This window comes from Anopheles darlingi, chromosome 3, assembly GCF_943734745.1.
Source record: "Anopheles darlingi chromosome 3, idAnoDarlMG_H_01, whole genome shotgun sequence".
Classification (NCBI taxonomy): Eukaryota; Metazoa; Arthropoda; class Insecta; order Diptera; family Culicidae; genus Anopheles; species Anopheles darlingi.
Genome location: NC_064875.1, coordinates 66,140,968 through 66,155,967, shown reverse-complemented (window position 1 = coordinate 66,155,967; position 15,000 = coordinate 66,140,968). Strand labels below are relative to the sequence as shown.

Sequence of the window (15,000 nt, the reverse complement as noted above, 5' to 3'; positions counted from 1 at the left end):
GTCAGGGCACACACATACACAACACATCGCTCGACATGCCCGCATCGGCCTGCCGCCGATGCCATCGAGTATGGAAATGAGATACGCCACCACTCGGCGCGGCGGCAAAGCCAGCCCCCGCCGGGGGGTGTTTTAAAAATATTCTAACTTTCACCGTTTTTCACCTTCGTAGGCAACAGTGGAGTAGTGTTGCCTCTCGCCTTCAATAAGAGCCAGCCAGCATAACTCCACCTTCCGGGACTCGGTGGCCTCGTGATAGTTGCCGCGTGTGTGTGTGTGTGTGTTTGTGTTCCGTGGTTTCCATCAGCACGCCGCGTGGTTATAAGCTCGCGCAAGCAAGACCTTAACATTGGATGGCCACCAGGCAAACGGCTACGAGGTCTCGGAGTGCGCACGCCTTCGAGTTACTAGTTCCGAGCGCCGAGCGCAACACACCATTTGCCATCCCGTTACAAAAGCGGTTGGTAGCCGCCATTCCGCGCCATGCTGGTGCTTGTGGATCGCGATCGCGAGGTGTACTGGGTGGGGTTTTTGGGGTGTGTTCGGTTTGCGTGTGTGTGTGTGTGTGTGCGCTGGCTTGTGTTCTGGGCACTGGGCTCAAGCAGGAGAAACACCAACGAATGCAGAACCGGTTCTCTGCTTCATTCAGGTTTCAGGGTCTCCGAAACGGGCTCACGCGTTGTTGGTGCAGCTGCTTCTACTGCTCTTGCTCCTGTTCCTGCTGCGTGCACACAATGACGATCCTGCTGGATGCAGTGTTTGCGACCGCGACCGTGAGCTCACAAAACTCACAATGAACGCAATTTTCGCGCGAAACCAAAGAGGACCGCGCGCGCATGATCAGCAAAACCTCTGTTGGTTGGTGATCGTCTTGCATAGGAAGCGGGTTTTATAACTGCGCTTGAAGCAAAGGATGATTTCGTAGGTGTACCACCACCACCACCACCACATGCTGTGCTCACACGCTTCCTCTGCATTTGTGCTTGGATTTTTGATTAATGGAGCGCGTTCTGTTTGCGAGACGATGGGAAGTCAGAAAGTTGGAAAGTAAAATTGTTTTGAAGAACCTTTGTAGAGAGAGAGCGAGAGCGAGAGCGAGAAAGAAAGGCAGAATGACGACAACGAAAGGGGCGTTAGATAAATAGACGTTAATTTGAAAGCTCCGAGACCCCACTCCGTGTGTTGTTGGGTACGTCGTCTGACTGGCTCATTAAATGATGATTACGGTAGGTAGAAGGTCGAGAACACACGGGAAGGCTTCGGAAGAATCTTTTCTTCCGCCTCAACGTCGTCGTTTTCCAATACCAGCGCGATGAAGATCGCGTGCGCCCGCTGTGCCCAACACCACAAGACACCGCTGCCCTTCCCTTCTTCGGTTGATCGCGGCCATCGTATCATGCGTTCTAGGTTCGCGTTCTTTTTTTTGAGTGGATTTTGATGACGACAATCGAGCGAAGAAAGCTACTCAGTAGGCGTACGCTACGGTTGTTATGCCAGGATAGTCTGTTTGAAACACCGAAGTTCAATACTTGACTCTACCGTGTGCTGCTGCTGCTGCATCGCTACGACATCATGCGTCGATGTGTAACGGGTTCCTGGCAATTACACACCCTCCTCCGAGGAGCTTGATTCCCAGAGATGCAAATTAGATCATGGCCAGCGAAGGGGGTTTCATAATTCCAGGCAGATGATCCACACATTCACCAGCACGCGAAGAGGCGCGCTCGATCTCCTCGAATCGGCTTCTCTGCAACGAGAGCGCAGCCACGCAGGTCACGAGCAAAAACGAGGAGAAGGTTTTTGCTGGAAAATGGCGGGGAAATAGCCGGCTCGGGGTTCGAACCCCTTTCCTGAAGCTCGATCGTTCGCACTAATCTTACGTTACGCTAGGTTAGGCCAAGAGCCAGAGCCAAGCCCTCAGTAACGGATTATAATTCAATCGATTAGTCGTCGGTCCCCCGGGTGCTGGAGCGGTTTTTGCGGTCAAGCCACAGACCCCGGCCTCTGGCTCTCTGGCTGTGGACGAAGAAGTGGACGAACTTGCGGGAGTTGATATCCCGGGTGCGCGAGAATCAAACCTAGAGTAACTGTTGTTCGATAAGATTATATGGCCATCATCAGCGTCACCCCGGCACCGCACGTTCGATCGATCGATGATCGAGCGATCCAGAAACGTATGCCCTCAATCGTGTTGCAACGAAGACGAGCGCATCACTCGTCGTCGTCGTCGTCACTGTCGGTGTCGTTGTCGATGTTGTTGGGCACATCACGCAGGTCGACGACTTCCAACCGATGCGGTCGTTACGATACCATTCTCTTCCTCTTCCCTGCGTCCCCGCCACCCCTAGCTGCTAACGAAGCGAAGCACGAGCCTCCGCCTTTACCTTTGTTAGTTCCCGTGGTGTGGAGACGATGGGGCGGCAGAAGGAAAAGAAGTGTCAGAACCACGGACCCGAGGCCGGGCACTGATTTATGCTATTCCACCGCAGCAGCTTGAACGTTGAATGCAATCGATGGACCGTTGCTTGTTGCTGTTACTGCAGCAGCAGCAGCAGCTGGAGCACATTGGGGGGATTGTTGTACAACATGCGATGCTGCAATGCGTCTATGCTCGTCGCTTCCAGTCGGTTTGGGGGGCACCTCTTTGTTTGGCCCATGGTGTGGTGTCGAGAACGTGTCACGTCCATAGATTGTACACCATTAGCGACAGTAATTAGGGGGAGGCGAACATGCGTAGGAAGCACCACACGAGCTGCTCTCGGCGCGGTTTTGAGTTCTCAAAAACCAATAAGTTGTGTTTGCTGTCGCGACTCACGCGCCTAGTAACGTAGTAGTCGACAGCGGGATTCTGGGAGGCTCTGGGAGGGCGGAGACACAAACACCACCAATTCAATCCGTTCTTCTTTGTCTATCGTTCTCTTGTCGAGTGTTGAAGAAGTACACGAAGCATAAGCTCATGATCGATCTTTGGGGTGCTAAATAGCGATGAGAAAGGCGTCATGGAGGAGAAGAGAGGAGCAGAAGGTGGCCACCCTAATTGTTTGTCATACACAAGCGCACCACGAGAGTGGGGGACAGGAGAGGGTCGTACACCACCCTCTTGGCATTCATTGTCTGGAGTGGTGGAGCGGCTTTCTGATGCGTAACACACGATAACCTTCGCCCATTCCCCGTGGCCGCATCACACGACGACGACGACGACGAGCACGACGACGCATCGGTCGCATCGATTATGAGTTTCAAAGTGTGGCCACGGTACACTCGGGTGCGTGCCAGCCCGTTTTCTCAGCGACATAATTGCTCCAATTAAGTGCCTCGCTCGGGTCGCCATCGTCGCCGTCGTCGGTTACAGTGTCTTTCTCGGTCTGCAGTCGTTGCCGTCGTCGCAAAACCAACTTCTTCCACACAACTTGCCCACACAAAGTGAGCAAGAGCAGGCCATGATCGCACGATTACTTACTTTAGAATGACGTCCTCAGCCGCGCCAGTGCCTCCTCCGATTTCGGTTTGAAGTTTCGTCTTCTAGCCCCCCCCCCCCCCCCCCCCCCTCAGCATTGCTGCCATTTCATTGCTCTGGTTAGCGGGTCGCCGGTTCCGGGGCCGCCAATCATTACCGCGCGCGCTGGTCAAACGCGCAGTGCCCTCATGCTGGCAGATGACTCCCGGGCACACGCTAATAGATGATGCGATGACGCGTGACGCATGAAGAAAAACCAAACAATTTTTAACTCCTCCTGGTCCTCGGATGATGATGATGATGATGATGACGGTGTAATGGCAGAAGATCAACAATCAATTTGCCAATGGTCCATGGACGGTCGCTCGCGGGAGGCCTGGCCCGGCTCTCTAAAGCCTCTAAACCACCTCCTTCGCTCCCCGAAATCGAGTAACGGAACGGAAGACATCGTCAGATCGTCATTGGGCTCTAAATGTGTCGCCCGGTCCCGAATATCCGAATCGTCTCATTCCGTGTCCGTGTCCCCCCGAGCAGAAGTGGGTTTTCGGTTTTTATTACCCTCGGCTCGGCCACTTCCTGGCCCACGATGGTCACGATGAATGGGCAAGTAATTAGATCATTTCCGTGCTCTGGCTCTTCTGGTGCTTCCCACCAGATACCGTGCGGCAACCGACAACCGGTTGCTGGTGACACAATTTGGACAATTTGTTCCGAAAGAGAATCGCGAGATTACGAGGGAGAGAGCGCGAGAGACGGTTGGCCAGGCAAATTAAAACATCTAGCAATCAGCCACCGTTAAGGCTCAGGGTTAAGGCTGCTATCATTGGAAAAAGATGAATTTTCCGGGCGAGCGGCTGGAATGACTGATACCTAAATGGTGGCTGCCAAGACAGATCAAGACGCCATTCTCGCATTCCCATTCGCACCAGAGCAGGGAGCACCCATGACCCCTGCCATTGTCTTACTTGGCGGCGGAAGATTAACTCCGAAACTTTCTTCGCCAAAAAGGGGGGGCAATCAAAACGCGAAAACGTTGATAACGGAACAGGGGAGTTCTGGGCGGTGTAATGCAGCAGCACATGTCACTCTGGTGAAGTCACGCTAATGAAAATACCACAGAAAGTGCTCCAGATGCGGCAAAAAGCGAAATCAAAGTCGCTGCAAATCAATTGGAGGTTCTGCCCGTGTGGTTCGCTATAATGATGGCTATATTGCACCTTAAGAGCCTAGACATTTGGTTCCACATCGTAACTCTAGTAAACGAGTACCCCACCTGAACGCGAAGACCATAAAGTATCCATATGGCCACCCGGGATCATAAAACAAACACCGAATGCACACGCAACCACGGCTTCATACTCCATAAAGCTGCCATTTGCATATGGACGGAGAAGTTAGGGGGCTGCAAGTATGTCCTGCCAAGTCCAGAACTTCCCTTTCGCCATAACCGTTCCCGGGAGGACCGGAAATGGCCGAAAAATTGTCCGCCATTACACTGTCGCCCCTGCAGTGCAGGCGACTGCAGGTCGTAGCAGGCGGTCCAAACGCCGACCATCAGCCGCCATTTGCAAATCGGTCCAGTAGCAGGCCATGCCCAATGCCGGACGATGCAAGCAAGTTTCCAGATGATTGACATTGAATGTCGAGGTAATTGAGGTGGGGACCCTGGATGAGGGGTTAGTCCGTTACCGCGTCACAAGGACTACCGTGGCGGGCGAAACCGACCGAAGCGGTTAATCCGCAGCGCTCTGGCTGGACTTTGCCGATGGCTACCAGTCAGCAGTAGCAGCAGTAGCAGTAGCAGTAAGTGTGAGAGATTTCGCTTTTATAATGTCGATTCCATAGCAATTACCATGTAACTAATATACTTCCCATTGTTGTGGAGGGCGCAAAGGATCAGGCACTCGAAGGAACCTCCCTTTTCTCCCTGTTTTTTTTCCAGCACAACCCAGCACAGTGCCTGGGGTGCTACTGCCTGCTCGATTACGAAGTAGGACGGGACAATCGCCAAGGGGAGGGGAGTAGAAGAACCAACTAACCTAGGGAAGCGACCAGACCAGAAAAAAAAAGTGTCAACGACCACACCGGGCAACGAGGGAGCGTGCAAGGACCGCTTCTGGATTTGCGGAGCATAAGCAGAAGGCAGAACATTGAATGCTTGGGAAGCCAAGCCAGCAGGGGCTTGGAATTGAATCAGCAGGAAGCGTTAGAGCAGAGCAGAGTAAAGAGACGGGAGGGGTTGGTGAAGTTGGAGTTGGTGAAGAGATTGGCTTTTTGTTCCCTAGCGTCGGCGACCTCCTCCTGAGGGTGAAGGGCCACGGCGTGGTTGAGCACCGCGGGAGAACTACCGGGAGAAGACCTCAGACGATCATAAAACTCGAATTCCGGACGGAGGGAACTGCGGTTCTTCTCACTCTAATATCTCTCTCTCTCTCTTGCCCTGCTTCAAGGGCCTCAGGGACACTGAATTGGCTAATCGGCTACCCCCGAGGTGGTAGCCGCGTTAGGGGCTACCAATCCAGAATTGTAAAATGTTTTATTAGCTTATCAAAATAGTTTTACAGCTTCGGAGTACCATAAAAGGGTCCATCCGTGTTCCGTGAAGTAGCAGGCAGCGCGTGACGCGAAACCCTGGGGCATGGCATGCATCAGCATCCTCTGTGGCATCTTTATTTGTCGCTCAAGCTAGAGAGAAAGAGAGTGAGTCGCGTCATCAGGTAGTTAGGGATGTGGAACCAATCCGTTTGCCTAGACGACGACGACGACGACGATCGTCGACCGGTTTAGCCTTGGCTTGGCAACTTCCGGCCAACGCGGTCGTCGTCGTCGTCGTCACTGTGATTGTAGGGAAATTAGCTATTCATAACAATTAATAACGAATCCTGAACTGTCGGAGATCGGAGACGAGCTAGGCAAGGCCTAGCGAGAGTATCAAGCGCTGTCCCGGTGTTGTGGTCCCTCGTTTCGAATGCACCACCGACACCCTTCTCACTCACCGACTCTTCTCCGTGCAATCAAGCTGCTCTATGCAAAAAACCCGGGACCGCGCCCCTTTCGCTTTTATGCTCGCTTCCTGCTGCTGCTGTCGTGTCTTCTTCTAAATTGGAAGAGGTGTACAGACGCGACCAGGGAGCAGTCGTTCGTGGGTTTTTGATTTTGAAAATTCGTTACACCACCTCTACCGTTACCGGGCACAACCCTCGATCCTGGTGCAGCGGCACATACATACGAGCTCTGATCGATCCCTCATCGATACCCCACCCGGATATGTGCTGTAAGAATTGTCCAAATATTTTGTTAGGACCAATTCGCTTCGGTCTGTTACTCCGCCTAGACGAGAAGGCGGAAGATGAAGAGAGGAAGGAAAATAGATAGGATGAACCGAGCAGTACGTATTCGCGCTCTTTACTCCTTTTCCAGGTGAGCGTGGACTTGGAGATTCCCAGGGCTACAGAGACAGAGACTGATCGGAGGGACTTTAAAAAAATATGCTACGCTACGCAGCATAACAAACGGTTCCATGCTTATCTCTCCGGTTCGGAATTCTTTGCCCGCTTTTGAAGGCAGAAAAGGCAGAGCCGCATTTGCTGCGTAAACAATAGTGTCGGACCGTTTGGAGTTCCGGCTGCGGAATGTTTACTTTATGATCATTCGTCTACTCTTCCCGCAGAGAGATCTTCTTTCTATCTGCAACTTTTTTTTCTCCACCAACCAAGTCCGAATAGTGAAATTGGAAAGCTTGCTTTTAACACAATCATAATGATACAGTTCATTATTGGGCGGCATTGTGTAACATTCCCGCAGAAAGAACACATTAACATCCTGTCCACCAGAGGCCGGCGGCGAGCCTCCGAAATCAGGATATTCCCCGGGAGTTGACAGCCGAGCAAAAAAAAGTGTCACCTACGGGACACAATAGATAGTTAATTGGACAGTTGGGTACTCCGTCAGCTCAATCTCCCGAAGTTCCGACGAATCGAGGGTTCGTTAAGCGGTGAAATGGAGGGATAATTTATCCCGATACACCGAGAGCGAGGAGGGGCGCGATTGACAGAAGCTGAATTGAGTGATGCAAAAAGGACTGACGCTCGTGGACTGACTATGACGTAACCACTGACAACGTCCCGGCAGGTTGGGTCGCCATGCGCCGCTCATAAACATATACGGTTACGGTGCGTTACGGCGCGAGGACCAACAATTTATGCACCACGCTACCGCACCGAAGCAAAAATGCGAATCCATATTTTCCGTCAAAGTTGCAGGCTGCGGCTGCTGGCGGTCGGCCGTCGTATATGCTGTACCATTGGCAGCAGCAGGCCTTGGCTTTGGCTTTCGTCTGTATCGAGGGCTGCGCTCGCCTGCTGCTTTATGTTGTGTGTAATCGTTTTATGATCGTCGCGGGGACGGGGATGGCCCGGAAAAAAGGTTTAGAAAAAATAAAAATAAATGCTGAACCTCCCCTTCCCCCTTCCACATGATGCCCATGACCGTGACCGTTGACGGAGGCATGGTGAGGCATTATTATTGGGCCCTGTGTAGGGGTAGAAGTCCTGTGTGTGTTTCCGTTTGGCGCAGGTTTTCCGGTGGTTTTTATATCCTTTTTTTTGGGGGGTGTTGTTGGGTTGTTGCTGGCTAGTTATTGATCGCTCGCATTCACTGATCGCTCGTGGTGCTTTAAACGGTTTTTCTAGCTCTCTCTCTCTCTCTCTCTCTCTCTCTCTCTCTCTCTCTCTCTCCCTCTCTCCCTCTCTCCGTTCTCTCTGTGTCTCGCGACCAGCCGTTTCAATTTACGACCAATCGTTCCACCGACGGCCACACGGCAACCATTTGTGTCGGTTTGCGGTTTATGGACAAGGATATGAGAGGGTGGAGAGAGCACCCTGTTAAGATCCTGACGATGACGTTGACGTGCATATGGTCCCGGAATACGGACAAATAAACCCAAACCCAAATTTACATAGTACTGCGGTGCCCTTCCTGTTGTACTGGCCAATATACATCCCAAAACCATATTGTGTTTGCACAAAGCCATACCCGACCGACCTCTGCCTGTCCACATGCATCGCACGCACGCCACACACACACACACACACACACACACACAATGAGCCAACAGAAATTAATCGAAAATCAGCAAATTCTTCCGGCGTCGTCCACCACCACCACCACCAGCACCAGCTAGCATATCCCGTGTCTTCTCTCACCGGCTGTCCGTGGTGCATCCTGTTCTGAGTCAACTCAATTATGGCACCTTCAGGCCCTCGGGCGTGGTACGGTGTCCTTCTGCTTCTGCTTGTGTCTATTGCCCGAGGACACGAACTTCAAACGGGGATCGGCGGCGGGGTCCTGTCTGTCGGTCGATTGTCAGACCGGTGTTCAGCTCGACCGAGTGGAATGTAATGATGGCAAATAGCTTTGACAGAAGAAGGAGTAGGAGGAGCAGGAGGCGGGTACCCGCTGCCACCTTCCTAAGCGTCCTCAGGTGCTAGTTCTTTCTCGACGAAGGGGAACGACCGGCGACATCTAGGCTAGACATCGGCGTACCACAACACGCTCACCGGTTAAAACATGGTGATAGCTAAATGCGGTTTTTGCCTTTGTTTGAAGCGCCCACCGGGTCTGTGGAAAAGGATCGGGTAGTTTTTTTTTCGAAATAGAAGAAGCTAGTGCGCGAGTGCGCCACGCGATGCCCACCGTGGTGATGGATAAAGGTATGACGACATCGACGATGACGACAACGGCGAGAACGGTGAAGACTAATGGTACCACGCACCATAATTCATACGGTCGAAGTGAACTTTAATCACGCAACCACGCGCCGGTTGCGTAGCTTTGGTCACGAAGGAGACACGTTAATGTTAGTTCCTGTTTAATCAACCTGTTCTACGCTTCGTTATACCACACCCCAGCACGATAAAGGATGTTTCAACTAGAGATTATCGTCGACAACGGTATAGGATTTGATCCCTAGGGCCTGTAAAACGCAATTTAGATAGCTTTCCCTAATTAGCGACCGCGTGTAACACTGTTAAACCGGCCGTTTCCGGAGCGTGTGTATCCTTGAGGGAGTTCCCGGAAAATCAGCCACCCGGAAAGGTGTTTGAATGGTACAAGTAACTCGATCGTAGAGCTGCGGCTGTTCCATAATATTAATTTGACGCCAGTACTCTGCAGGAAAAACTTACTTAACCGAGGTAGTTGTCCTTTGATTGATTAATAGTCAGAACCGGCTGCTATAAAAATCGCAAAAATGCCTTAAAACATTCATCACGCAACAAAAAGCCATCTTCTTCTCTCTTGGCGCCCTTCTGCGGCCGTGAGAACGATATTACGACGGATATGGCAGTGGGACCTGTTTCACGAGTCCCTCGAGCTTCTAATCCCCTCGGGGAGCACCGTCAACCCCGGTTAAATAGATTATCCTCGCAACCGTCGCATTGATTCATTTCGCAAATTGAAACACATGCTTTTCTCGGAGGGACAAAATGGTCGCATCGGTGTTCGGTGGCTATCGATCGGCCGAAATTGAATTAAATATCAAAATTGATAATCTTTCACCATTATGGACGCCCCCCGGACGGGTGTTATGACTAGTATCTTATGGACCGAAACAACCACGAAATGGCACCAACTCAACAAAACAAAGAGAATTATGTTCTTCTTATTCGATTAGTAAGTCAACCGTAGGGCATCGATGCCATAAACCTACCATTTGATGACGCCACCATTCAAATCGATCCCAGTAACCATTTGCACAGAGAACCTCCGAACATTCCGAGGTCGTGAATGAATCATCTACCGAATGGCGCGACGGTGGTGGCCAGAATGGCACAACAAAATAGTGGTAAATCATTCTCCCATAAAACCAAGGTAGTTATTAACTTCTGGCGGCCGGCTGGCAATGGACGTTGCTGAATATTTGATGAGAAGAAGAAGAAGAAAAGGAAGGACCTGAGGCGCCAGCGTCGACACCGGCCATCTAGTCCTGCCGGATCCGGATAGTGCGTTATCATCGTAATTATCCTTCACGTGACAGAGGGACCCCTCAGTCTGGCAATGTATTTATTGTCGACGATTTTTTTTGCACGTTGAGCATTCCGAGAACCTCCGATTTTGATCGCAATCAAAAAGCCTCGCATTAGCTACACCGCCATATTTGGTGGTCACCAAACGCGAACACACGTCAGGACAGGAAAGTACACGCGAATCGAACCGACCCGAGAATGGAGTGTCGACGGTAATTAGTCCGGTGCATTGCTTTCTTCCACTCTTGTATCTTCTCCCTTCCCTGCATCGATTAGAGAGTGCGACACACCCCCATATGGTTTGCATCATCCGCTGTTCCCCTTTGGAGACTTGCTCGTCCGTGTCCAAAGCGGGAAGGGGGGTGCCGTTCCATTTGGCATGTCCAGCCCCCAACGATTGCTTTGATAATTGTAATTAATTAAATTTTCATTGCTTCATTGCTTCATTGCCAGCTGCAGCGAGGCAGGCTGTGCGTTGCTCTAGCGCGAGGGTAAAATGGTTTCGAATTGCATACCAGACCTCGAGCGACCGAGAACAACATATATATATATATGTTGTTGGTCGGCCAGAACAACAGCGTACGATCACATGTTTGCCAAGGCACAGCAAGTAAACAAACAGGGAGTTTGTGCAACTCACCCTTTCGCTCAGGTTTCTTTTTTGTGTGTATTTAAATATGAAATGATTGCCACAATAACAATAAAAAATAGGAAAAGTGAAGGAAATGGAAACGGCAGAAGGCGGCCGGCGGCCGGTTTGGTGCCAGCTGTGTATGTGTGTTTACGAGTTGGCAAAAGTCCACCCAACGTACTTCCGGTTTTCACGAATGCGAAGCAGGTGCACCAGCTGCTGCTGCTGCTACAGGGGTTGCTGCAGCGGCTTGTCTGCTGCGTTATCCTTTTGCTGCTCCGGACGTTGCGTCCTCGCAAAAGAACGCCAAGGGTCCCGGTGCGATTGGAATTGATAGCTGCGAGGTGCCACACCCACAGCGCAACGCAATATGTGCACAGCGCACCTCCGGGGGTTGCCGGTTGTTTGATTTCGATTTTGGGGACAAATACTCTCTGTGTCCTCCTTCCCTTTTCGAGTTCTTTTTACCCCTCTCCCCTCACACTGGCAGAGCGCATTTTGTAATATCATGGCAGAAATTAAATAAAATCCTTTTCGAGTGAATTGAATTTGAAGGAAAAAAGCACCCAAAAATTCCACATTCCACAGTCCCGGGGCTCATTGCTCCAAGGGTCGTCGTAGATGAGATCGTATGATTGCGTTTCCGTTTCTGGCTGCTCCAGCCCGCCCTTTCAACCCGTATGCAACCAGCCGGCCAGATCGGTTAGAAGTTTGTCGTTCATTGGGGACAGAATATGTCCCAGCAACAACCAGCAGCAAGCGAAGGGACAAAATCAACCCAGAACCCTTCGCCCGTGTGCATGTGTGTGTGTGTGTGTGTGCCCTTCACGGAGACACATGCTGGTTGGATGGCGGGTGGATGGGTGCAGCAGTTTGGTGTGTGACACCAAAACGGAAGGCGCGAAAAACCGTCGCTCGCGTATCGAGACACACCTTGAAAAGGGACTCCGTTTTCCTCCCCCCCGAAAAAAAAACCATTGATACACCGATGGGACATCATCTAGGATCTGATGTGCTCTGGTGTGTTCAACCGTGCACACATATGTCCCCGCTCCAAGCGGGCTGCTAATTTATGAGCTCACCAACGACGACAATAGACACACACACACACGGCAGGGAGACCCTCGAGAGACAGAAGCCGCAGCGCTCAGCATGGTATGGAAGCACGTATGGCGGGAATACGAACTGGGGAAAAAAAAGGGAAAGTCCTTGTTGTCGACTCTCTTCCGTTCCGAAATTCGTTGTTGTCCTTCGTTACAACAACGTGGTTGCCAACAAACGGTTGAGGTTATGTTGTTGTGGGTTTTTCATCGACATCGATAGAGAGAGAGAGAGAGAGAGAGGGGAGAGGGAGAGAAAGAGGGTCAACAGTGCGCGCGGATCGTTAGGTCGATTATTCTTCGCTTAACATTCGCACCAACCTCTCTCCCTATCGGTTTGCTGCTGGTACTGCTGCCGTAATCAGCTTGTGCAACGGGACCTTCCGGTTGCGACGGAGGCCGCTGCTTCCGGTGTTTTGCCCGCTTCCCGTTCTAGCGGTGGCCATTCTCTCTGTCTCTTATCATCAACGAGAATAGGGTTCGCTTTCTACAGAACGTTCGACACGTGCTCGCAGTGTCCACGGGAGGGTTAAAAGCTGTCTTTCCGGCCGTAAGTGATTGATTGAGCGAAAAATCGGTTTTGTGTTTCGATTTTAGTTTAGCAAAACAAGGTCTAGGCTTGAGGAGGGCCTGCCTTTTGTGGCTCTCTCCAGTGGGGACATAACGGTGCTTATGAAATGGGTCTCTATCTCTCCCTTTCTCTCTCTCTTTCTATTAACAAACATCATTTCCGTTCGTCACGCTGCGCTAGAAAGATCGTAGATCTAAGGCAAATAATGAAATCTAGGCCGCAACCGAACACATCCGCCGCGCACAACCTGCTGCTGCATGAGATGCGCGGTGCACGATTGATGAACGCGCCCGAGAAACAGAGAGAGAGAGATGCATCCAACCGTGATGCAATGCTGCAACTCGCCGTCATTGTATTGATGCACCGCGCGCCGCATTGCATTACATCGATCGAGCCCCCGCAGACGCCAGCTGTGGTGTGCGGTGCACGGTGTAGAAGTGAAAATGGGAACAGATGGTGCTGCTACTGCTGCTGCTGCTGAACGGTGACACCGTGTTCCGAAATCGAAAATCTCTAATTAATTAGCTCGCTGTCGCCGGTCTTTGTCTGCGCGCGTAGTCTCGTCCCCTCTGCAAGCGAGAAATGACGTTAGTAGGCCGGGGAGTAGTGTGACGTTCGCTTTTCGGACAACATAGCCTCATTCTCAGACCACCACCGCGCGCACTTTCGACGACTAACAATGGGACGACAAATTGAGTTTCACAATTTAAAACTGCCACCTTCTGGATCCACCACCTGGAAGAGCGGCACGGAAAGAGGGAGAGAGGGAGAGAGAGAGAGTAGCTCTAAATCGAAAGTTTTCCCTTTTTTTGCTGTCGATCCTACAAGAACAGAACATTTGCCTCCCGGGGCGCCATAATCATATGTTACAGGAGTACAGACGGCAACGCCATAATGATCTGCACGCACTTTTTGGGAAGATTAATTATTGCCATCCACGAATAGGAAGAGGAAGGTCGAAAGCTAGATTCTCGCTCTCGCACTTTCGCCAGACCGTAGCAGCTGCCAACCTTTCGGAGCTTCCTCGAGTGGCTTGGGCCATCCAGGCATGTCATAGAAACCTATCATTACGTTTGCCCTGCGGGACACTGCGAAGCATAATTTTGCAATCCGCCAGCAACGGTAACGACGACGGTCCTGGTTCGGATTAATCCTCGCCCCTATGTAGGCGCACACAGAGTCTCCAAAAGGGTCCCGCTACTCTGCAGAAGGGTTCCAGCCAGGGGCAGAGATAGCAGAGAGCGTTCCCAATCCTCGAATTCGGAGCGATTGACGGTGGACGTGACGCGCCGCCTTGGATGGGGTTTGGATTGAAATTTGTGTGAGTGAAGAAAGGACTCCGCTCGCCATTGTGTCGAATTGTGTCGCTAAGTGGATTAAAGTGGATGCGACCTTCGCTCGGCCGAACACCGGAGCGGATGCAGCAGCAGCAGTAGCATCGATTTGATTTGTGTGAACCCGAAAGTCCATGCCCTTTTCCCCGTGCGAGAGAGAGAAAGAGGGTTATTCCGTTTGTTTTAAGCCTATTTTAGTTAGAAGTCGGACTGAATGCAGTGCAGCCGGTTGCAGCTGTCACCGGCGACTTCCGGCTTCCGGGGCTGGTGGGCCGGCACAAACAAGGAAACGAATCCTCTGGTGCGGTGTGGAAGCTGCTTGTCCGGTGATGGTGGTCCATGAATGATTCCATGGCTTGTGTTTGTGACGTGTGCGCCATCAAATTAGCGTCCGAATTTGCATTTCCCGCAGCAGCACACGCGCTGACCAGAGTCCAGATTGTTTCATTTCCGCTTTTGTTTTTCGGGAACACGCTGCGCTGCCATCCCATCGGCTGGTGTGTGTATCGTGTCTGTTGCAATCTGTACACGCTTCAACGGCATCATCCCGAGTCAGGGAGAGGTGTCCGTCCGAGGAGGTCCTTGAGACATAAGTGGATTATGTCACTATTTCTCTCTCTCTCTGTCTCTCTCGAATCCCCTGGGACGTGTACGTGTTCTTTTCAACCACCGGACCGTTGAGCAGACCGTGGACCGAGGGTTTACCGGTAAGCCGATTCCCTCAGGAGAAGGAGGGTTTCGGTGTCGGATCGGTCATTGAAGTTTATCGTTTCGTGTTTCGTGTGTGCATCCTCCTCTCGGCCGAGGTGCGCTTGTGATCTAATAATCATTATGATGCGCGCGTGAATCACGATCACATCCAGTTCCCCGGCCTCAACGCCA

At 51.6% G+C, this 15,000-nt stretch overlaps 1 protein-coding gene across 1 annotated transcript in view; it reads left to right on the top strand.

Annotated features, from left to right (window-relative positions):
• LOC125955307 (lachesin) overlaps positions 1-15,000 on the top strand; it is a 23,931-nt gene that overhangs the window by 4,010 nt on the left and 4,921 nt on the right. The gene's annotated exons all lie outside the window — the stretch shown is intronic.